This window comes from Saccostrea cucullata, unplaced genomic scaffold, assembly GCF_032062105.1.
Source record: "Saccostrea cucullata isolate Sc308-1 unplaced genomic scaffold, CSIRO_AGI_Scuc_v1 ctg4121, whole genome shotgun sequence".
In the NCBI taxonomy this organism is placed as follows: Eukaryota; Metazoa; Mollusca; class Bivalvia; order Ostreida; family Ostreidae; genus Saccostrea; species Saccostrea cuccullata.
The window spans coordinates 21,461-46,421 of NW_026931059.1; the positions used below are offsets into that span (position 1 = coordinate 21,461).

Here is a 24,961-nt window from a genome sequence, read left to right on the forward strand (position 1 = left end):
AGAGTCCGAGACTTCTGCTTCATACTTGGATATTTTATATGAAAAAGACACTTATGGTAATTTAACAACAAAACTATATGATAAAAGTGATGACTTTAATTTTTCTATCGTCAACTTCCCTTACTTATGCAGCAATATACCTTCATCACCTGCATACGGAGTATATCAGATGATTCGATACGCAAGAGCGTGCTCTACGTATAAACAATTTCTAAAACGAGGTAAATTATTGACAAGCAAGTTGATGAAACAAGAATATCAGCAGTTTCGTTTAAAGCCATCATTTCGTAAGTTCTATGGTCGATACAATGACCTTGTCAGCAAATATAATTTATCACTAAGTCAAATGCTGACTGACTTTTTTCATACCAATTGTTAGTCCATTATTTATGCACTGAATTGACGACGGATGTTTTCCGTTATTTCCTGATCGTGACAAGGAGCTTACGGAAGGTGTGACCGGTTGGCAGGGAATGCTCACTCCTCTATGGCACCTGATCCCACCTCTGTTGTTTCAGGGGTCCGTGTTTGCTCTGCTCTTATTTTGTATTGCTTTATGGACTTTGAGATTGAATACTGTACGTTATCTCCATATCCTTCTTAAATAAGGCAAGCTATTGCCAAATAAATTGATTATAAATGGATATCAGTAGTCCCGTTTAAAGTTAACGTTTTGCAAATTGATTGGTCGATGCAATGGTCTTGTTAGCAAATACAATACATGATGTAGGTATAACAGGCAAAAATTTAGTATTTCAATGTTAACCAAAATCTGAAAATAAGTATATTTTAGACATATATTTCACGATTCGAAGATTAAAAATGTCACATAATTAAATGAGTTATGAATACATATATATAACTCTTGTGAGAGGAAAAAAGACAATGTTTAAACGTTTGTTCAGAATTTAAAGATAATGGAATTTAAAATAAAGGCATTTTGATATCAGTATGCATGTTCACAGACAGACAAAAAGTCAGGATTTAAACGGGAGCACATCACCAGGTCCCAGGGAAATAAGCAAAGGAATACAATACACACGCCATGGGTCTCTCACAATTCTCCATGGAATTTGGACAATCCGTTAGTCACGGCATCCAATTTAATGCTTTGTCTAAAGAAATATTGTCAAATTTTTTAAAGAAAAAAAATATTTGAGGTTTAAGCCTATAGAATAGCATGGTATAGAATAGAATGGTATTAACATCCTCTTATTTCAAATAGATCGTCGTTAAATTCTTGGCTGTATAAAAAAGACATTTAAAAGACCCCCCCCCCAAAAAAAAAAAAAAAAAAAAAAAAAAAAAAAAAAAAACGTAAATCATTGCGGTTCTTCATTTCTCTCTTTTTGACACAGGATTAAAATTAAGATAGATGAAATCAGTAAACATTCAAAACAGTGAGCATCCTGCAAAATCTGATGTTGATTCACTTCTACACCTAGAATCTCATGTTTGTAGGTTACTTAAACTCAAATAAACTTCTTCGGAGCAGAAGCTATGCTTAAGATAATTAAAGATAACTAAACGACAAATTTAAATCCAGGCTTTTCTAAATCATTGTCAGCTGCTTCTTCTATAAAAATGGAACTCGTAAATTTACTTAACTCGTCATTGGTCATTTGTAAAATTACTTTGTTAAAACAGCTTCTGATTGCACACATAAATACCCTGAAGTTGACATCAAGAAGATGCTTGAGTTTCCGATTGACAAAATCTATGTGGTTTTTGGAAACCAGGTATTACAACAGTGCATTGGAATTCCCATGGGTACAAAATGCGCTCCGTTGTCAGCAGACTTATTTTTATATTCATATGAACCAGAATTTATGCAAAATCTTATGCGTGAAAAGAAGAAAACACTTGCTGTGGCCTTCAACTCGACTCCGTAGAAAAAGCAAATAAGAACAATTAATGTCATTCAAATGTTCAAGTTGAGATTTCTAAACAATGCAAGAGCAAGGAATCTAACATCCATTTTCGAAAAATCTGAAATCTTGAAATTTTAAAAGAAGTCCTAATTAATTAATTTACATTATGGTTTTAGTCTAAAATTTTTGCTATAATTTTGATATATGCTTAAACCAACTTTTATAACGTGATAGACTAGTTATCCAACAAGCAGCCTTAATTTCCCTCCAGACTATTTGGCACCGGGAGCACAACAGAATTGCTAAAAATCTCAAAAAAAGTAAACCCTGGTTGGAACGACGACCCACTTTTCCAGGAGTCTCGAAAAATTGTTGGAGCTCTTATTCAGCATATTACCTGCTGAAACTCAAGCATCTTCTTGATGTCAACTTCAGGGTATTTATGTGTGCAATCAGAAGCTGTTTTAACAAAATAATTTTACAAATGACCAATGACGAGTTAAGTAAATTTACGAGTTCCATTTTTATAGAAGAAGCAGCTGATAATGATTTTAAAAGGCCTGGATTTAAATTTGTCGTTTAGTTATCTTTAATTATCTTAAGTATATCTTCTGCTCCGAAGAAGCGGCTTTTCTGCAAAATATGATGTTCAGTTTTAAAAGTATTTTAGAACACCAGAATTCTCCTGTTCTGAATTCAAAAAAGACCTTGATTTCACCAAATGGATTCCTGTATTCCCCGAGATGGTGGATGGTCGTCATGGAGATCCCTTGGCAGATGTGCTTTTCGCAGATCATGCAATAGCCCTTCACTAAGTAGGTGTGGAAAACCATGTACCGGTAGTTCTTATATATTCGAATGTCCAGGTGTAGATCTTACAAGAATAAGACCTGTGGCCCCAAGGCCGTTTCCAAACATCCTAGAAGGACCAGCCCTAGATTTAACCGTTCCTAGATTTGAACCTGATGTGGCCCCAAGGCCGTTTCCAGACATCCTGGAAGGACCAGCCGACCCAAAATTTTAAGGATCGATCCTAGATTTGAAGGGGGACGAGTTGTAATACCTTGATTGCAATCATAATTTGTCTTAAAATAGGTGCAATATTTCGTGTGTTTTTTTTCTTTGAAAATCCAGAAAGAAAGCTTTTTGTTTGTTAAATTCATAATTTGTAATGAATCGAATAAGCGATGTTTTAACAATAATGCGATTTGTTCATCGAAAATTGTAGATTCGAAATGACTGGAGGATATTAAATGTTTTTGAACCATGAATGTACCCAATCATGTACAATTTTTAGCCATCTGTATATTGTCGCTTTTAAATGTAAGTAGTTCTGGCTGTTATAATTAATATGATATGCTATTTGTACATTTTAAATCCTTCAAACAAGTTGTAGTGGGGCAAACTTTATTGGATTAAATACGGGGCAGTTCTGCGTATTGAAAAATTGTCAAATCGTTCCTCATTGAAATTTCGTCTGACTGATAAGACATTCCAAAGATTTAATTTATGCTCTCTAAGAAATTCTGAACAAGGAATCATGCCCATAAATGTGGAACACAATGTACACAAGCAGCAATCTTTTTTTCATTATAATGTAAAATGAAGTATTAGAGTAATGTACAAAAATAAAGAAATCTTACGAAAAATTTAACTTTTACAACTAAACTACACTATTTTTAGCTCAGAACGAGAAGAATGTATTGCATAAATAAAAAGCTAAATTTTAATAAAATCAAATGTTCTTATCCTCTTTTAGGATGCTCGATGTCAAGCTCATTGCAACAAGAAAAGAAAAACAAATTAAGTATATTCATGGAATTACATGTATATTAAGCACAGCAGTAATTTAAATTCCCGTTTAAAGTCAACATTTTGCAAATTGACTGGTCATTACAATGACCTTGTTAGTTTATACAATATATCGTTAGAGCGAATGTTGTCTGATGTTTTCGAGTGTTCATTTGCCCACTCATGACGGATGTGACGAGTCGACAGAGAAGGCTTCCTCCTTCATGGCACCTAATCCCAACTCTGATGTTTTAGGGGATCTGTGTTTGCTCTACTCCCAATATGTATTGTTCCAGTGGACGTATGAGCTTGTATACTTTTCGTTATCTTCACATTCCATGACTACATCGTTTAAAATTCTTCAGCCTAAATAACTAATAAAAAATATCTATAATATTCTTTCAAGATGAATAGATCGAAGCTTCATTTAGAATAGAAGAAGACATTGTTGAAGGTCTTACTGTTCTTCGAACAGTTTACTGTTTTAAAGTTTTGGCGATAAGGACCATTTATATATTTATATAAACTCTGAAACAAATAAAAAAAAATCGGAGACAAGAAGAAAAAAATCTACAGAAGAATTAAAAGAGATTTTGAAAGGAGAAGGTGGAAATACATATATATATTTTTTTTTTTTTTTTTTTTTTTGAATTTTTTAGATAAAAATATTTCATGTAAAAATAAAGAAAAATAAAGAAAAATGACATTTTTGTGTCTTTCATTCTTAATTACTTTTTCTTTATAAGCCTGAAAGCACTTAAATCAGTAAACACTAATAATAAGGTTTTTTTTGCAGAAACAATAACAGGTTATTAAAACACTGGATACTTAAAAAATTAATCCAAACGTAATAATTAGGAATATCGTCTTCTATATGTAGACAAGGAATACCGTGCATTTTTCATTCATTTTTCGAGAACAAAGTAATTGATTAAAAGCACAAACTGAAAATAAAGAAGTTGCATTTTGATCATGTCTGTAATTTCGTTATTAAAAACATAATTTATAATTTTTTTTAAAATTTATCTTTCATTTGTCAAAAGTATACAAAAGCGATGACTAAAATCACCATGCACGGATATAGTGGGGGGGGGGGGGGGGGGGGGGACAAGACACCCCCCCCCCCCCCTGGAATTTGCAGAGCTACTAAATTTAGAATTTTATGTACTAAACCAAGTAAAAGGAGAATATAGGCGGTACATTTTTTTTAATTTCATTTAGTTTAAAATATACCTTTTTCATATATTTTAATTTCATTTCATTTTATGCCGTTGCTTTTGGTGGCTTTTTTCTGGTTTTGACAACTTTATGGTTTATGTACTTTTTATTGGTCAAAATATTTTAAGCAATCTCAGATGATTGTTTGCAACTGGGAATATCTCATTGGAAATTTCGTTATGCTTAATACCGTAAATCTGGAAATTTATGCTGTAGATAAATTTTTAGCGAAGAGCGATAATGGTAAGTGTCTCATTTGGCCCCTTAAAATAAATATCTAAATTTTATTTTACATATAGCTTTAATTTATACAGCTATATTTGCTATATTTGCGACCTTTATTGGTCATTTTCATCAAAATGCCGTTAATTTAGAAATATGACATCATAAAAATCATGTTTTCCCGCCATTTTAGCATATTTTGTATAAAACTGCATATTTTCAAGCAGTTTTTCTTCCAGAAAATATAGATCGAGTGCAGCCTAGAACAAGCTTCATATTTTTACCAAAGATGTATTTATCAAATACTGATTAGTGACAGAAAAATTATGTATGTTCTACACTGCGCTCTATGTTTCCCATAAGAAAAAACATCAAGAAAAAAGGCAAATTTTTGGCTTTTTTGTTCGATAGCAAAAATAGCCTTATTTTTCATGCCATTAACAGCTAGAAAGTGCATATACATGTGAAAAATATATTAGAAATATGTCTAATATAATCTATTCTTCAAAATAAATATCAGTTAAACATAATTATCTAAATGTCATTCTAAAATGTTGATTTAAGGGGCCAAAATTGGCTCTTATTGTATATACTCCTTTGCGAGTTCATTGCATTCGCAAAAATATTTTTCTTAAAAATAATTCAACAATAAGAAAATGCAAATAAAGTAGTGGTCTGACCGTCATTCCTAAAAGTTTGAAACGTAAAAATTAATCAACAGCATTTTGACCCAGATTCGCAAAATAAAATCTACGTAAAAATTTCCAGATTACGGTAGTTATTATACCGGTGATCGCTTCTTAATTTATATAATACACCCTTGATTGGACCTGGATAACGAATTTATTTCCTATGTACCCATGGCCATGCAAATTCTTCGTAAACATTAGAGTCTAATCAACTTTGTTCCAATTTATCGATAAGATAACTACGGACTACAATGCATCGTGACGTCATGTCATTTGCTTTTTATCATAGAAAAAGTATGCATTGTGACGTCACATGTTATTAACTCTCGGCTCAAGTCGGATGTACGGAATTTTACACCCGACTTTGTAACCAATCAAAGCTCGTGTTACAAGCTAAATAGGAAATAAATGTGTTTATACCGATACTTATTGTCTTTAATAAATGACAATTCTCACTCAATATACCGGTACTTTGCCTTTGTCACAATTTATGCGGTAACCTAGCCAGAACACCAGGATTACATTTTAAAAACAAATCAAAGATTAATAAGTATTCTTCATAAAGATAGTATTTATCACTTACGCAAATTAAATGCAAACAGACAAGAAATAAAAGACGTTTTTCAGACAAAAAACTTGAATTTACACACACTTTATTTTATCCCTGACTTGTCTTTCGAATTCACTGATGTAAATTAAGGTTTAAGTTATTGATTTTTCCAGTAAATATAACGTCAATAGAAATTTTGATCTTTTGTAAACAAAATAAATGAAACACAGCAATCAAGAAAGAAGTTTAGAAATAATCATTTATTGAATAATCAAAGCATGAAACAAAAGGCAAACATAATGGTGGAATGAAAAAAAAAAACAAACAAACAAGAATTGAGAGCGCACTGAGAGAATATAACATATTCATTTTTTTAATTACACATAAAAAAAGTATTTGAATATCAATAATGGTAACAATAATCTAGTTTTTATTTACATTCAAGAAAATAAACTTCACATACAATATCTTTCATATGAATGGCTTAGTAATCTAGTGGACAATTTTTCTCTTTGTGTACAAGACATAATTATAGAAATACAGATCAGCGTGACAAAATCCTAAAGTACGTTTATTAATGCAAATTAAATGACACGGTTAAATTTTCCTTGTCTGTGTAAAGAACAAAAGTAATTCTTTTCAAAATTATTTTGAAAGCAACCAAAAATAAAATGAAATAAAAAACACTTCTGCCAGAAATAAGAGCAATATTCTAGAATGTTACTAATTCTAAAAATGTTTACATCAAACAATTAACCTTGCGTGTTATATTACAAATCTCACGTGAAGAGAGAATAGAATATCACGAGGATAAATATCTCAGAACAATTTCTGATTCGTTAAATAACAATTTTATTTAACTATATTGAGGCTTTGAATTTTAGATTCTTTTATGACAAATACTCACACAACTTATGAGGATAATTCTTTTTCTTTAGGTTGACTTTGGTCCTATCGATGATCTATTTGTCGAAGGGAATTGATATAAAAAAAATCTACATGTAAATAACAACTGTTTGGCGTTTTTGATTGATTTTGCAGTACATGTATAAGTTTTGGTTTAAAGTTCAGAGTGCTTTATAATATTTAATCATCATCATCTAGAAATCTTGACATCCATTAAGAAAATTTAAACTTGTTTAAGAGGCATTTTGATTAAATTTTATGCCCTAAATAAAAGTCTTTATACATTTTGTCTGTAGAGCTCACTTTACACGCTTATACATATTGAATGTTTGATCAATCATTGTAAATAACAGTAGGAGCAACCAATTCAAATGTGACACAAGGTGTAAAAAGGTCATAAATACATGTATATAAGTAGCCATATGCACATTTTTTCGTAAATAGGCACAATAAAAATTAAAGCTTGCGTTAAAAACAATTGCTCATAGAACTACACAGATTCATCAACCAAGCAAAGACTGAAAGTACTTTTCTGAAATAGAGGAAAAAGGAATTGAATCATATAATTGAATATTAAAATCAAATACACGAAGAAAACTGAGAGTTAAATACTAACCATATCTTATTAACGATTATCTGCTTCTAGTTCAGTGGACTATAGTCCCTGTTCTCACAAATACATTGTATTATGCCAATGAGTATCGTCATTGTATCCTGAAAGTTCAATTTATATGGACTTTTGAAATTGATTACTATTCTTTATCTTCATATTTCGTGTTAAAATCTTTGTAAAGAGTGAGTGAATTTTGTATTATATTGTTCATTTCATGATTACTTACCACAAAAAGTATAATTGAATTCATAGCAACTGAGAGATAAAATGACCATCCAAGCCGTGTGTGATCATAATCTGACAAAACTACCATGCCCAGAGCGAATCCAAAGACACCTGCAACAATCACAGCAAATACTTAAATTAAAGTGAAGAAATAAATGATAATTGTTGAGCTATATTGTAAAGCTCTCTCTCTCTCCCCTCTTACGTATGGTGGACATTTATATATAAAGCATTAAAAATGACCAACGACACGAACAATAAAAATTTTTCAAATTTTCGGAACGCCCTGTCCCATCCTCGGGACAAAGAGAAATGTTAAAAAGTCATAAGAGCGAAGGAAAGAGAGAAAAAACTAGCACACTACTAAACTTCCCAACACTGCTACATGTAGGCATCTTAATCAGCGGTCAAACATCGAAATCGATTTTGTTATGCCAGTGAAAATGCGAAAAATGACCACCATACAATATATAATGACCGGGGTCATTTTTTCGACACGTCGAAAAAAGACCCTTTTGCCCGTAGAAAAAGTGTCATCACCCTAACAATTTGCATACCCAACGTGAAGAAAAATGACCATCGTAGAATAATGTCTCCCTTGGGGATTCAAGTAAAAAATTTTAGGGGGCTAAAAAATACCTTTTGGTGGCATTTGGCACAAATGCTCACCTGAGCTGAATTAGGAATAAACTGATGATATGTTAATCTCATTAAATTTAAGAGGCATGGACACAGTTTAAGCTAAAAAAAAAATTTCAATTTTTATCAAATTATTAACTAGTTTTTCTAATGATCATCAAAAATTTAAACTTCGGTTGTTAAGAAACAAGACAGATTAAAAGCTCCAAACCTTTTGTTATGTAGACATGGTCCGTGTAATGTTTTGTTTACATAATATACTAATATATGTTCGTAGAAAGCAGATAATTTCAATAACAAAGTTAATTCTAAATTCAATTAGTCAGTTATTTTGCTGAATTTCATTTTGTTATAAATATGATATTTTCTATATGTAAATGTGACCGCGTATTTTTATCAATAAATCAATTACTTAATAAAAACCCATTTGAATTTTTTTTTTTAAATTTTTTCCATAATGCACTTCCATACAAAGTATTAGAAAAGAGCGTTTGTATATATTTATAACACTAAGGCTTTTCCATAGTGTTTTCATTTGGTCAAGCATGCTATTCATGTATGGATGAACCCAGGTATTTGATTGGATACTGTGATGAGAAGTTTAGTTTTATAGTAACACTGCGACATTTAAGTCCGGACACGACAAAGTCCGGACTTTTAGGTACCCTTTCGAAAAGACCTAAATTAGATTTTTTTCTATATTTTGGTGGGATTTTTTATTCTGACCTCATCATGTCAATCTCAACTTCCACATTGTAGTAGTTTTCTCATAAACCTCTGTCAAAACCTAAAATCCCATGGGAGAATGGCGGGATTTTTCATCCCACCAAAAATCCCACCAAAATCCCATGGGAGAAAAAGTACTGTGGGATAATTTCTCCCACATGGGAAAAAAAATCCCACGGTTGTTGCAGAAATGGGATTATTTTTCCCACAGGACAAAATATCCCACTAATTGATGTCAATATAGGATTTATCCCATATTTTTGGTATGTGATGGGAGAAATTATCCCACCAACCTATTAAATATATAACAAATCTGAAATAACCGCAATAAGTAACCTTAAGCACTGTTAAGAGTGGTGTTTTATTTCTAGTGCCGAAGAATGTAACATGTAGTATACATGTAGTATTCTCAAATTTTTTTTTTCATTATCATTTTTTGTTATTTACCACCAATAATTAAGGCATATTTGTCTTGCTACTGATGATTTGTCTGTCCACCATCAGTTGCCATTCATTTTCTTTGCAGTGGTTGTACACATTGAAATGATATTTGTTATACATGTATCTATCATATGAATATCTAGGTCTACGCAGGTTATCTATGTAACAATATATATTTCTTTAACTTGTCTGAATGATTATGATTATAATGACAGCTGCTAACATAATTAACTAACATGATTAATGAATCCAAGATATGAACTTCATAATTCTGACAGTACTTTTTACATGTCTTTCAATTAAAAATGTGTCAAGTCACAGATTTGCATGTTCTTCTGTTATTGTGTTTGATACAGTCATATTTCATTATTTGTTCACAATATGTAACATGTAACATGCTCCTTCCTAACACTTCTTTCTGATAATAAAATGTATTTCTTTTTATTTACACCTGTTTAGTGTCTGTTGAAAGGTGAATTTACCCAAGGCTCATATACAGCTATACTATCTGTAACTGTTGATATAACTTTGATCATTTACTGATTTATATACTCACTTGCTAGTTGCTTTACTTTGTGTTGAGATGATAATGAACTAATTCAAGCATGTTAAACCAATATCTCAAAGAAATGAATATGAATGAGACTAAATTGAATTAAATGTACGTGAATTAATCCTTAAAATTTAGTCTTTAAATCAATTATTGACTAAAATCGGATCAAATCACCAAATTCTTCTTTCCGAGTTCTTGCATCTCTGTTGCGACAATTCATCAAATGATGTATTATTTTACTGGGATTGCCAAGCGCAGTTGAGATCTCGGATGATTTACAGTCAACTCGTACACAAACCAAGTCGTACTTAAGGTTTAAAAAAAATTGAGGAGTCAACTCGTCTACAAAGGTTTTTAGCTCACCTGAGCTGAAAGCTCAAGTGAGCTTTTCTGATCACCCGGTGTCCGTCGTCCGTCTGTCTGTCCGTCCGTCCGTCTGTAAACTTTTCACGTTTTCAACTTCTTCTCAAGAACCACTGGGCCAATTTTAACCAAACTTGGTACAAAGCATCCTTGGGTAAAGGGGAATTTAAATTGTAAAAATCAAGGGCCAAGACCCCTTCCAAGGGGAGATAATCAAGAAAATGTGAAAATAGGGTGGGGTCATTAAAAAATCTTCTCAAGAACCACTGGGCCAGAAAAGCTGAAATTTATGTGGAAGCATCCTGGGGTAGTGTAGATATTAAATTGTTAAAATCATGACTCCCGGGGGTAGGGCGGGGCCACAATTGGGAATCCAAGTTTTACATAGGAATATATAGAATAAATCTTTAAAAATCTTCTTCTCAAGAACCACAAGGCCAGGAAAGCTGAAACTTATGTGGAAGCATCCTTGGGTAGTGTAGATATTAAATTGTTAAAATCATGACCCCCGGGGGTAGGGCGGGGCCACAATAGGGAATCCAAGTTTTACATAGAAGTATATAGAACAAATCTTTGAAAATCTTCTTCTCAAGAACCACTTGGCCAGGAAAGCTGAAATTTATGTGGAAGCATCATGGGGTAGTGTAGATATTAAACTGTTAAAATTATGACCCCCGAGGGTAGGGCGGGGCCACAATAGGGAATGCAAGTTTTACATAGAAATATATAGAACAAATCTTTAAAAATCTTCTTCTCAAGAACCACTGGGCCAGGAAAGCTGAAACTTATGTGGAAGCATCCTTGGGTAGTGTAGATATTAAATTATTAAAATCATGACCCCCGGGGGTAGGGCGGGGCCACAATAGGGAATGCAAGTTTTACATAGAAATATATAGAACAAATCTTTTAAAAATCTTCTTCTCAAGAACCACTTGGCCAGGAAAGCTGAAACTTATGTGGAAGCATCCTTGGGTAGTGTAGATATTAAATTGTTAAAATCATGACCCCCAGGGGTAGGGCGGGGCCACAATAGGGAATCCAAGTTTTACATAGAAATTTATTGAACAAATCTTTAAAAATCTTCTTTTCAAGAACCACTAGGCCTGGAAAGCTGAAACTTATGTGGAAGCATCCTTGAGTAGTGTAGATATTAAATTGTTAAAATCATTACCCTCGGGCGTAGGGCGGGCCACAATGGGGAATCCAAGTTTTACATAGAAATATATATAGAACAAATCTTTCAAAAAGATCTGAATCACCCAAGTTACTCAGGTGAGCGATGTGGCCCATGGGCCTCTTGTTTTCTTTATGCCTCTGATTTTTCCTATACCATTATGCGCAGATTGTCTTTGTTTTCCCGGTGTAATTAAATCTGAGGCATCAACTCCTACATATTTTTAAATTGTAAAGGTAATATATTATATATTTTAGACAACTAAATTTGATTAATAAACATCACTGCAACAAGATATACATGTATGTAAAATTTTACATTTTAACATTAGTCTTCTTTTTGTAAGTGCAAGTAATATATGTGGATATAAATGTAACTTGATATAATGCAGATAAGAAAGTTATCTTAAATATTTCAACAACATTTAATATTAACAACAACAAAAATAATTCCATATTGGCTTAATATGATTGAGAAAAAAAAAGAAGAAAAAGAAATGGTCATTTAAAGGCAGAGAATTTTTACCGGGTGGTATTTTTATTCCAGGTGAGGGAGGGGCTAATTTTGTACAGGTGTGATTGCCTTGGAGCTAGCAGTCTACCTGCATGAATGAATACACAGTGAAATACCCTAAGGTGTCATTAACTAATTATACCTGTGATAGGGATTTTAAAACAACTTTGAATAAGTAGTAGAAAGGCTTCTCAAGTACCAAGGTATTGAATTATATATTTTTTAATGTTTAATTTAACACCCCTATCCTTTAAAAAAAATTATTATATCATATACTATAAACTGCCTTTATGAGAACTCACCATTATGACTCTTCGAGCATAACATAATTATGGATTCTCCCCATGAAAATTTCAGTCCTTTAATATTTACAAATTATAATTTCAGATTTCGAAAGTAATTCATGCTTTTATAAGAAAAAAAAATCCCATACTTGCCAAATTTCATTCAAAAATGAAAAAGTTATGACCATTTAAGAGAACTGAACACACCGGTACGACTGACTGCATATACCTGTATGAATTTTTAAGGCGGATTCCGCCTGGAATTTGGGTGGAATTGAGCAGGAATTGTCAAATTCCGGGCGTATTTGAGACGGAGACGGAATTTTCAAAAAGTTACGCCTCAGGAGAAGAGACGTCTTACAGGCGTAATTTCTAATTTCCGGGCGTCAATTGGCAAGTTCAGATTTTCCGGGCGTAAAATGGCAGGAAAATAGAAACAAAAATTACGCCTGGAACTTTCAGGAGAAGTAAAAGCCTCTGATTGGTCAATTTAATTATCAATTAAGGGTCATTTCAGATAGTAGGTTAAGTTTGAATTTTATCATGATGGAGGGAGTTTAGTGTGAGTGAAATAGGAAATGCAGATATATCAACATTAAGGCTTTTACACTACTTCTGGATGACACAGTATCTGCTGGCAGGTGTGATCATAATATCTGGTACCTATTTGAGTAAATTTGATTAGGATAGTGTACAATAATATAGTTTTAACTTGTTGACCCTAAAATTACTTTAGATATTTGAGTTTCCTTGCACACATTCTGAGGAATAGCAGTCTGATAGTCAGGCTGCAGTGAGTCTAAGGAACTGTAAACTACTGAGTACGGTAAATGAAGAACTGTATTGAGTAACTAAAATGTTTCAATATGAATACTAATGTGATAAATGTATCAGTATTGTAAAAGTTTGTTAAATTCTAAATACACACTCAATCTTGGTGGTGTTAAAGTGTCCCTTAATACACAAAATTTATAAGTTACATTTCAATACTATATGTTAATGACCTGTCATTATGTTTTCTTACAATTCAAAAGGCTGAATTTTTAGTTTTAACATTGTAAATCGTAATCTTAATGTTTTTCTTTGTTAACATTGGTAAATATCTAGGTTTTTAGGTCACATAGTATTATATAATAAAAAGGACATTCCAGGCGTAATTCTATTCCAGGCATCATTTTAGTTTCCAGGCGTAATTTTTTTCCGGGCGTCATTTATTTTTCCAGGCGTAGCTCATTTGCATTTTTCGCCTCAAATTCCTGCCCATTTCCTCTTGTTTTCCGCTTGGGTTACGCCCGGAACATGTGTATCACCATATATAGAGAGACAAATTGACGCCCGGAATTCCCTCTCCAAGTACGCCTCAATTCTCCCTATATTCCGGGCGGAACATTTCGTACAGGTAGCTTTGTTATGGATTCTTCCTATGTAAATTTCAGATCTTTTACAATTTACCATGTAAGATTTACATAGTTTATGCCATTGCAAGAAATATAAAACCAATTATACTTGCCAAATTTCAGTGAAAAAGGAAAAAGTTTTGACCATTTAAGGAAACTGAACACACCGGTACGACTGACGGCATTATTATAGCCTGCAGGTGATGGATTCTCCCTATGTAAATTTCAGTTCTCATACAATTGATCATGTAAGATTTACAAAGTTCTTGCCACTGTTAGAAAAATAAAACCATACTTGCCAAATTTCAGTGAAAGAGAAAAAAGTTATGACCATTTAAGAGAACACACCAGAGTACATATACGCCTGACTGAATATAACCTGGTGATGGATTCTCCCTATGTAAATTTCAGTTCTCTTACCGCTTATCATGCAAGATTTACAAATTTTATGCCATTGCAAGAAAAATAAAACCAAACTTGCCAAATTTCATTGAAAAATGAAAAAGTTATTACCATTTAAGAGAATTTACACACCAGAGTACGCCTGACTGAATATAACCTGGTGATGGATTCTCCCTAGGTAAATTTCAGTTTTCTTACAATTTATCATGTAAGATTTATAAAGTTCATGCTATTGTAAGAAAAATAAAACCATACTTGCCAAATTTCAGTGAAAAAGGAAAAAGTGTTGACCATTTAAGGGAACTGAACACACCGGTATGACTGCATGACTGCATATATCCTGGTGATGGATTCTCCCTATGTAAATTTCAGTTTATCATGCAAGATTTACAAAACTTATGCCATTGTAAGAAAAATAAAACCATAATTGCCAAATTTCATTGAAAAATGAAAAAGTTATAACCATTTAAGAGAACACACCCTGGTACGACTGACTGAATATAGCCTGCATGGTGATGGATTCTGGATCCCTATGTAAATTTCAGATCTCTTACAATTTATCATGTAAGATTTATAAAGTTTATGCCATTTTAAGAAATATAAAACCATACTTTCCAAATTTCATTGAGAGAGGAAAAAGTTTAAGCCATTTAAGGGAACTGAACACACCGGTATGACTGCATATAGCCTGGTGATGGATTCTCCCTTTGTAAATTTCAGATCTCTTACAATTTATCATGTAAGATTTATAAAGTTTATGCCATTTTAAGAAATATAAAACCATACTTGCCAAATTTCATTGAGAGAGGAAAAAGTTTTAGCCATTTAAGGGAACTGAACACACCGGTATGACTGCATATAGCCTGGTGATGGATTCTCCCTTTGTAAATTTCAGATCTCTTACAATTTATCATGTAAGATTTATAAAGTTTATGCCATTTTAAGAAATATAAAACCATACTTGCCAAATTTCATTGAGAGAGGAAAAAGTTTTAGCCATTTAAGGGAACTGAACACACCGGTATGACTGCATATAGCCTGGTGATGGATTCTCCCTTTGTAAATTTCAGATCTCTTACAATTTATCATGTAAGATTTATAAAGTTTATGCCATTTTAAGAAATATAAAACCATACTTGCCAAATTTCATTGAGAGAGGAAAAAGTTTTAGCCATTTAAGGGAACTGAACACACCGGTATGACTGCATATAGCCTGGTGATGGATTCTCCCTTTGTAAATTTCAGATCTCTTACAATTTATCATGTAAGATTTATAAAGTTTATGCCATTTTAAGAAATATAAAACCATACTTGCCAAATTTCATTGAGAGAGGAAAAAGTTTTAGCCATTTAAGGGAACTGAACACACCGGTATGACTGCATATAGGCTGGTGATGGATTCTCCCTTTGTAAATTTCAGATCTCTTACAATTTATCATGTAAGATTTATAAAGTTTATGCCATTTTAAGAAATATAAAACCATACTTGCCATATTTCATTGAGAGAGGAAAAAGTTTTAGCCATTTAAGGGAACTGAACACACCGATATGACTGCATATAGCCTGGTGATGGATTCTCCCTTTGTAAATTTCAGATCTCTTACAATTTATCATGTAAGATTTATAAAGTTTATGCCATTTTAAGAAATATAAAACCATACTTGCCAAATTTCATTGAGAGAGGAAAAAGTTTTAGCCATTTAAGGGAACTGAACACACCGGTATGACTGCATATAGCCTGGTGATGGATTCTCCCTTTGTAAATTTCAGATCTCTTACAATTTATCATGTAAGATTTATAAAGTTTATGCCATTTTAAGAAATATAAAACCATACTTGCCATATTTCATTGAGAGAGGAAAAAGTTTTAGCCATTTAAGGGAACTGAACACACCGGTATGACTGCATATAGCCTGGTGATGGATTCTCCCTTTGTAAATTTCAGATCTCTTACAATTTATCATGTAAGATTTATAAAGTTTATGCCATTTTAAGAAATATGAAACCATACTTGCCATATTTCATTGAGAGAGGAAAAAGTTTTAGCCATTTAAGGGAACTGAACACACCGGTATGACTGCATATAGCCTGGTGATGGATTCTCCCTTTGTAAATTTCAGATCTCTTACAATTTATCATGTAAGATTTATAAAGTTTATGCCATTTTAAAAAATATAAAACCATACTTGCCAAATTTCATTGAGAGAGGAAAAAGTTTTAGCCATTTAAGGGAACTGAACACACAGGTATGACTGCATATAGCCTGGTGATGGATTCTCCCTTTGTAAATTTCAGATCTCTTACAATTTATCATGTAAGATTTATAAAGTTTATGCCATTTTAAGAAATATAAAACCATACTTGCCAAATTTCATTGAGAGAGGAAAAAGTTTTAGCCATTTAAGGGAACTGAACACACCGGTATGACTGCATGACTGCATATAGCCTGGTGATGGATTCTCCCTTTGTAAATTTCAGATCTCTTACAATTATTATGTAAGATTTTTAAAGTTTATGCCATTTTAAGAAATATAAAACCATACTTGCCAAATTTCATTGAGAGAGGAAAAAGTTTTGGCCATTTAAGGTAACTGAACACACCGGTATGACTGCATAACTGCATATAGCCTGGTGATGGATTCTCCCTTTGTAAATTTCAGATCTCTTACAATTTATCATGTATGGGATTTAGAGAGTTTATACCATTGTAAGAAATATAAAACCATACTTGCCAAATTTCATTAAGAGAGGGAAAAATTATGACCATTTAAGAGAATACACCATTGACTGGGTATAATCTAATGATGGATTCTCCAAATATAAGAAGATATTGAAAAATATATTATACATGTATGAATTCTTAGTTATCATGGTTATTGAAATAAGTTGCAACAGATTTTTGAATGAGTCTTACATCAGAGACATAAATACCAGATATTACTAGGTCTCTGCTCACATCCAAATATGTTGAATTTTTCACTTAAAAGATATAATTTTCATGACTGTTTTCATTGGTAATTACACTTGTCAATATAATTATCAATTAATAAAATTTCAAAAAATAGTATCTATTTATAATGATAATTAATATTTTATGTATGTTCATCAATCAACACTTTGAAATGTGCTCTTGACTTGGAAAACTTTTGAAAATAATTTTGAAAGTAGTTACTCTGAAACAAGCTACCAAGGTATGTACATACACAATTGGATTAAATAAACAGGAAACGGCACGTGTAATGATCAGTCATGCAGTGTGGAGATGAATTCTGGAATATATGTGTATATCATCGTATAGACTTAAACTCTGAAAGGTGTGAGAACCTTCCTTCGGGCAAAATTTCAATATATTTACAAAGGTGTGAAATTTAAGGTGTGAAATTCACTGATTTCAGGTTGATTGCTCTTGTACAAAGTTAAAAAGATTTTTTAGAATTAATTAATTGAAAACCCATCTGCAAATCATCTCTTTCATAACAACACTAATAAAAGGGATTTTAATTAAGACTGCTTTTCAAGATTCAACACTCCTGCAATTAAATCAATCGGGTACTGCTTTGCATGTAAGCATTCAGTGGTCAGACTATCAATGGCTTCCTCTCTCTCTTTTTCCCTCTCTTGACACAGTATAAAATTATTGCATCAGCGGTATGAGAGAGAGAAAACATCGCACACGACCGGGAATTTAAAAAGTTTTGATTTGGGTCATTTTAATGAAAATTGTCAGTCGGTCGGGAGAAAGCAACTAAACACTTTATTTGAAAAGATGACATCATTGTTATTTTTTAATCGTTCTAGAAAGACCACATACACATGTACATATTTTTTAAAAAAATTATTCTGTTCCATATATATGTTAGTTTTATATCAACACTTGAGGGAAAGTTTCGATCGAATAGATCAAGTAAAATGCATACTGAAATAATCAGGCCTCTGAAAGCCTCTTCTGTTTTCTTTTTGGATGGGATGGGGTTTAATATAAATTCTAAAATTTTGTTCCATAATATTCGCAGCGTAATTGAAACGTCGGGGGTCTCTTTAGTTGTTGTTGTTGTTTACTGAATTACGAGAAAATGTATAAGGAATATTATTTTTGCTTTCCGTTATTTGGCGACTGTAGATGGTGTACTGTGTACTTTGCTCTTCTTTACTTTCAATATCAATTAATCCAATTACATTATTACTGTTGACTGAAATTTTTATTAATTGTGTATTCTGGAATTCCCATCGCGACGGAGATAATTCAATTTGAAGATTAAACTGTGCTTTTGAAGGATTTTAATTAAACAAGCAGTATAACCTGAAAACAAGAGGAGAAACGTACATACCCTTGCAGAAATTATTCTTGACTTGAAAATGCTTCTCAGGAATTCCTAAGATGTCCTAAGAATTCCTAAGATTTCCTCACAATCTGATTTGAGGAAATCCTAGGAGTAAAAATCCTGGGATTTGATTTCAGGACATCCTAGGATCTCCCAGGACTTCTTTGTTAAACATTTCAAATCCAAATCTTGCCAGGACATTTCATTGTAAAGCCAGGAGTTAATCATTTTTATGATAATCCCATTTCCTAAGACTTTTGACTTAATGTTGGGACTTTTGTAAAAAAGACAAATTAAACTTTAGAAACTTGTACATGTTAATAAATGCTAAAACAGAATGACAGGAAATTTTATTACTTTTAAAGTTTTAATGTATAATATCAAGAAAATCATAAAATGAATAATTTTCAATCATTACATATTATACTTGATACATAGAAAGACACTGACCCTAGAACTATTTTTTTAATTAAATACTTTCTGAAATATTGATGCTGTCAGGGAGGAGTTATACATGTAATATGTTTTAAAGAAAAAATTGTTTACAGACAAACAATATTTCACCATTTTCAAATCACACATTTCTGAGTTGATTTTTATCCATTTAGAATTAAATTCTATACTTAATCTTTAGATTGCTTCGTTCATGGGAAACGCGAGTGCAAGCATAGTTTTTTTTTCGAAAGCACTGGTCATACAAACTTGGCCATCTTGCAATACAACATCAAGTATTAATACAACTTTTTCTTTCTATGTAGAAGTAATATTTTCCAGAATGTTTCACTGAAAATAAAGTGTTCCTCTTAACTTAAAGTTGGTTTTCAAATGGCTTTGAATTCAGAAGACCATACATGCAGAAGGATGGAGTGGTAAATTTTCTTTATCTGTCAATTTAATTTTTCACTTCGCATTTCATTTCGACAAAATAAAACATATTTTCCTCAGAGCACGTTATAAGAAATGGCTCTCCTATACCGTCATCACCTGCATACACGTTATATATCTCTCAGGTGGTTACCAAACTATCAGCTTCAAAGTCACATGCCTGGCTAGAAGTATCTTTTTTTTGTATCTTCTTCTTTATCAGTGTCATTTGGTTCATCAAACTGTCTTTGACTTTACTATCTTTAACATCTTCATCCAAATCTGTATGATTTTGCTGTATATTCACCCATAACTGCCAGAGATACTATACAAAAGAAAAGTAAATATTGAGTCATTGAAAGAAGAGTACACTACACAAATTTAAATACTACATAAACAGCATACTCAAGAAGCATGACTTGGTCTGTGACATCATACTTTCGTCACTTTCTGACTTAAAAAGCTTGGTATTTCAAATTTTGTTGGGTAAGAATCGTGTTGTATTGAGTTTGAGAATATAATTCCTCATGTTGTTTTTGATATTGAGTATTGCTTTTATTTAACGAGGAAAATCTAAAATACGCAGTAAAACTAATAGAGTTTCCTGAAAATTTTATCCACATAAACAGAGATCAAAAAACTTTTCAAAGGTTTTGACCAAATTTGAGTCGTAACATAACTATTAAATACGATAAAAATGCACTTTCCCTATAGGTTTTATCGCCAGATATACTAATTTTCATTCATCACTCAGCAATAAGATACTTACAGACATCGTGACAGGCTTGTAGATGCGAAGAAAAGTCGTTGTTTACAGCACAATGTGACAACTTCACGATCCGCCATATTTGTGTTTGGACGGTTTCCATGCAAATTGTTCTTGGCCTAAATGTATCATCGTGGTTCTTCGAAAATATTTTCTTCTGTAACACTTTCTGTTAGTAGAATTGGTTGATCAAGGATATTTATATTTTATTTTTCTAATATGCGGGTCGTTTGTCACTGATAATAACTTAGGTGTTTTTTTTTAAAAAGATTCTCGGGAAAATATCGGGATATTTCTTAAAGGTGTACAAAATACCCCTACACCGTGTATGCAGCATTCTCTCGCGCGAACTTCCGAGAGGTGGTACAAAAAGACTGATCATCGATCAATTAGTACCCAGTGTATAAAATATATTTTACTGTCAACTCAGCTTTGAATATTAATTTGTCAGAAAATATTCGCTAAAATATATTTTCTTTTTGTAAAAAAAAAAAAAAAAACGTAAATTCACATTAATCACAAATTATTTTCAAGAATAAACAAACCGCATTTTCTTGGTATGGCACGAAATAACTTTACACCGTCCTGTATCATCCTCTCGCGAGATTTCATCGAGAAGCGCAAAATAGGAGTTCAAGGAGCGGCAATGTTTAGAGAGACTGGTGAAATGTAATGAAATGCACAACTTACGCCCAAGATTGACTCTAATTCTTCACATAAACCATGTTCTCTTTCCAAAAAATCTTGGTTTCGCTAGGAATGCAGTAAAGGGAATGTTGGAAGAAGTGTAGATATCATGGCCACAGGCCAGTGGGGTAAGTGGCGAGTGGTTCCTTGTAATATGTATTTAAACACACAAATATTGTTTAATAATTTAGTGCATGTGATGTGTTGTATAATATTTCAATATTGAAACAGAAGAAACGATTTGAATATGTGTAAAAGGTTTTTGGGCATACTGTGATTCAGTCTAGTCCATGAAGATCAAACATACATACACAGTGAAATATTTCCAGGTTTTACATGTTAAAATTTAGTAAGCAGAAGACTTATAAACAAATATTTATTATCAGTTACTGTTAAATTTGCATTGAATGTTTTGACATGGTGTAAATTTTGAAATTATACTCTTAAATAAAGCCTTCATTGCATTGTTATCTTCTAGCTAGAACCTTGAAGCCTGGCAAGGATTATGAGACTGGAAACTCTCATTGAGACTACCAAATGAAGAGAAAGTTTCAGGTATCTTGTAATCTTTTTTAAAAATTTCTTTTGTAAACTTGAAAGAATAGACGGATTTCACATTCCTAAGGGTTATCTCCCGTTGTCGGCATAACACTCATTTTTCCCACTTTGTCCTTTGTAAGTTACCTGGAAATATTTTTATTTTCTGACATTTATATCTAACAATATCGGTCTGTAACTGTATTGCCAGAATATCGGGCAACTTGAAAAACGTAATGAACAAATTCATACATACTATATTTCTGAGATACTGACTCATAAAGTTGGAAAGGTAATAGAGGGGAAACAGTGTCTTACGCCGGTTGACCCTGGATTGACCCCGCAAAGGGGAATAACTTTTGTAAATGTGAAAGTCGTCTATGAAAGTTTATGGTACATTTCAATCTCTGTAACTTATATTAAGTTGGGAAAACTGACGCAGATGTCGTAGAACTCATAAGATAATATTCGCAAAATTTAGAACAGAAAAATGAAAAAAATCAGCAAGAAATATCAATGACAGCCATCATTAAAATTAATTTCAGCTAGATTACAAAGAACAAATATATACACGTCTTATAAAAAATTTTATTGATAACTTTGCAGACTGTTTAACTCGGACTAAGGGAAAAGAAGCAAATTACAACAAGGAGAATATTGCCGAGAAAGGTAAGCTGTTCAAATAATGTTAATGTATGATTTTAATGTTCTGTTCACACGGAGAGTTTAATTCACAGTATTTTAATGCCAAGTAAATTGACTTCATACGACAGCTGTGGTAAAGCGGTTAACTATTGCGAATTAAAATTTTATTTTCTACAAAAAGGCTATTCAGTAAGATTATTATGACATCATTTGTAAATCACGTCATGTATGCAATTGATTAACACACCTTATTCCTTATGCAAGTGTGAAACTGTGAATAAAATAAATCTTTTGAGAAAAATGATTCATCTTACTTGGGCAAACACATATTTTTATGGACTGGTAGAATCTGAAAGCTTGGTACATGTAGCATCTTTGGCTACTAAATTTTACAAGTTTGATTTTTATCCCTTAGAAATAATTACATATTTAGACTAAACAATGGAATACATTAAGTAAAATTTTATTTTAGCAAAGACAAGTGAAAAGTCGAGTGAACAAAAAGCAAACAAGGCTTCACGATCTGCAACTAGGCCACTGGCAATGAAGAAGAAAAATGTACAGCTAAAGAAGATACATCAGTGATCAACTAAAGCTGGGCGACTTATATTGGATTGATGAGGTGCAGGGGGGATATTAATTTGGGTCTGTTTATCTTTCTGTTTGTCAATCTGTCTGTCTGTAACACTTCGTTCTCTTAACATTTCCAAAAAGCCATCAGATATTGCAATGACATTTTATATTATAACCAATTTTGACGATCCCACTGCAGAACATGATTAATCATCAATACAAATTTAATATTGTTTATAAATTAAATATTACCCTTATATATTTTGAAGTGAAATGGTCAGAGGTCAAGGCCTCTTTCGGGGGCACATATTGTTTTTGCCTGTCTGTTTATCTGTCTATTGCCAATTTACCTTTTGCCATAACTTTTGAATCATGAGAGATATAGATACTTCATATTTGGTATGCTTACTCCACTTTCAAATGAGACCAAGACCAATGACCTTGACTGTCATCGTTATGCTAAAATATAGCCTTATTGAATCTTTTACTTTTGAACCATAAGAGGTAGAGATTTTATATTGAGTATCCATACTCCACTAATTAAGTTCTTTCAAATTACATCAAGGTTAATGACCTTGTGACTTTGACCTATATGTTTTTGGGTTTTTTTTTCAAACTTTGTTGCCACCAGGTGTATACTGTTTTTGTTTTTTTTTTATGGGGGGGGGGGGGAGTGTTATGAATTAGTTCTGTTTGGTATCTGAATCTTTTATTGTACAGAATTCTTCAGAAGTGAAGAACCCTGAGGGCCTCACCCCTACTCTCTACACTAGGTTGTTGATTTAAATATTTTTTTATTATTATTAATATTTGTCATTGTACATGTATATCATAAATATTCTATGAGAGCTGCTTCAGAATGTATTAACATAGTTTGAAAATAAGACAATCTGTTTCCCCCCTTGTGTGTAAATCATGATGTTGAATCATAACTGCACTATAATGTTACAGCAGTAAAATTGTAAAGAATTTGTTGTATCAGATACCATCAGCATTTTTTAAAAATTATTTTATGTATTATTTTTTCTGTGTGGCCATGAATTTTTATAATGCATACATTCATTAAATTTTTTTCAGAGATCTTATAATTCTGCTTTGTTGCTATGTATGATTTTTTAAAAAAAGATGTCCTAGGAGGCTAGGATATCCTAGGAAATCCTAGGAATTCCTGATTTCCTAGGACATTTTAAGTGTTGGGATTTTCCTGGGATATCCTGGGAAGTCTTGGTGTTTTGATTCCTGGGATTTTTCTAGAACCCCTGAATTGGGACTGTCCAAGGAAATCCCAGGAATTCCTGTTCCAAAAACATCTCAGGACATCTTAGGAATAATCCTAGGATTTTTTCAAGATATCCGAGGAATAAATCTTAAGATTATCTTAGGATTTCTTAGGACATCTCAGGAATATTCTGCAAGGGTATACGTCGAAATTATTACATTCCTTATAAACCAAGAGTTCCCCGGGGACAGCTTTACTTACTTAAGATAATTTAAATCAATAATCTATAAATTGTTATTTTTCTATAATAAACTTTCAAAGAAAAAGTTATCGTCTTACATATTGTAAAATAAAAAAAAATACATTAGCTATTATTGTTTAGTTTAAAAAATAATTCTAGGTAATGAAATGATCATATGTATAAATTTTCAAATCTTCATCTTTGATCGTAGAAAGGGACATAACTCTGCAAAGCGGATCTTGTAGTATAAGAAGACTAGATCGGATATGAGACATTTTGAAAGCAAGAATTAAAACTTTTATTTTGTGTATCATTTATTTTCCCATAAACTTTTAGACAACCTTTAATAGGTTTTTTCCGTAAATGGCAAAAGACCTTACTTCGAAATATTGACCATGTATTAACTTAAACTGAACGTGAATTTTTTTGTGTTATTTTTCATCCGAGTTGGAATTCACGGAAATTTTATCAAAATTATTGGTTTTATTTATTTTCATAATCTCACATTATGTTTGATTAATATTACAGCA

General features: G+C 32.2%; 1 long non-coding RNA gene across 1 annotated transcript; it reads right to left on the reverse strand.

Moving 5' to 3' along the window:
• Positions 1-6,759: 6,759 nt before the first annotated feature.
• On the reverse strand, positions 6,760-8,202 carry LOC134231231 (uncharacterized). Its single transcript, XR_009984520.1, has 3 exons — positions 8,087-8,202; positions 7,864-7,961; positions 6,760-7,779 (listed from the first exon to the last, which is right to left on the reverse strand). It is a non-coding gene; the product is annotated as an uncharacterized LOC134231231 (long non-coding RNA).
• Between the last annotated feature and the right edge of the window lie 16,759 nt (positions 8,203-24,961).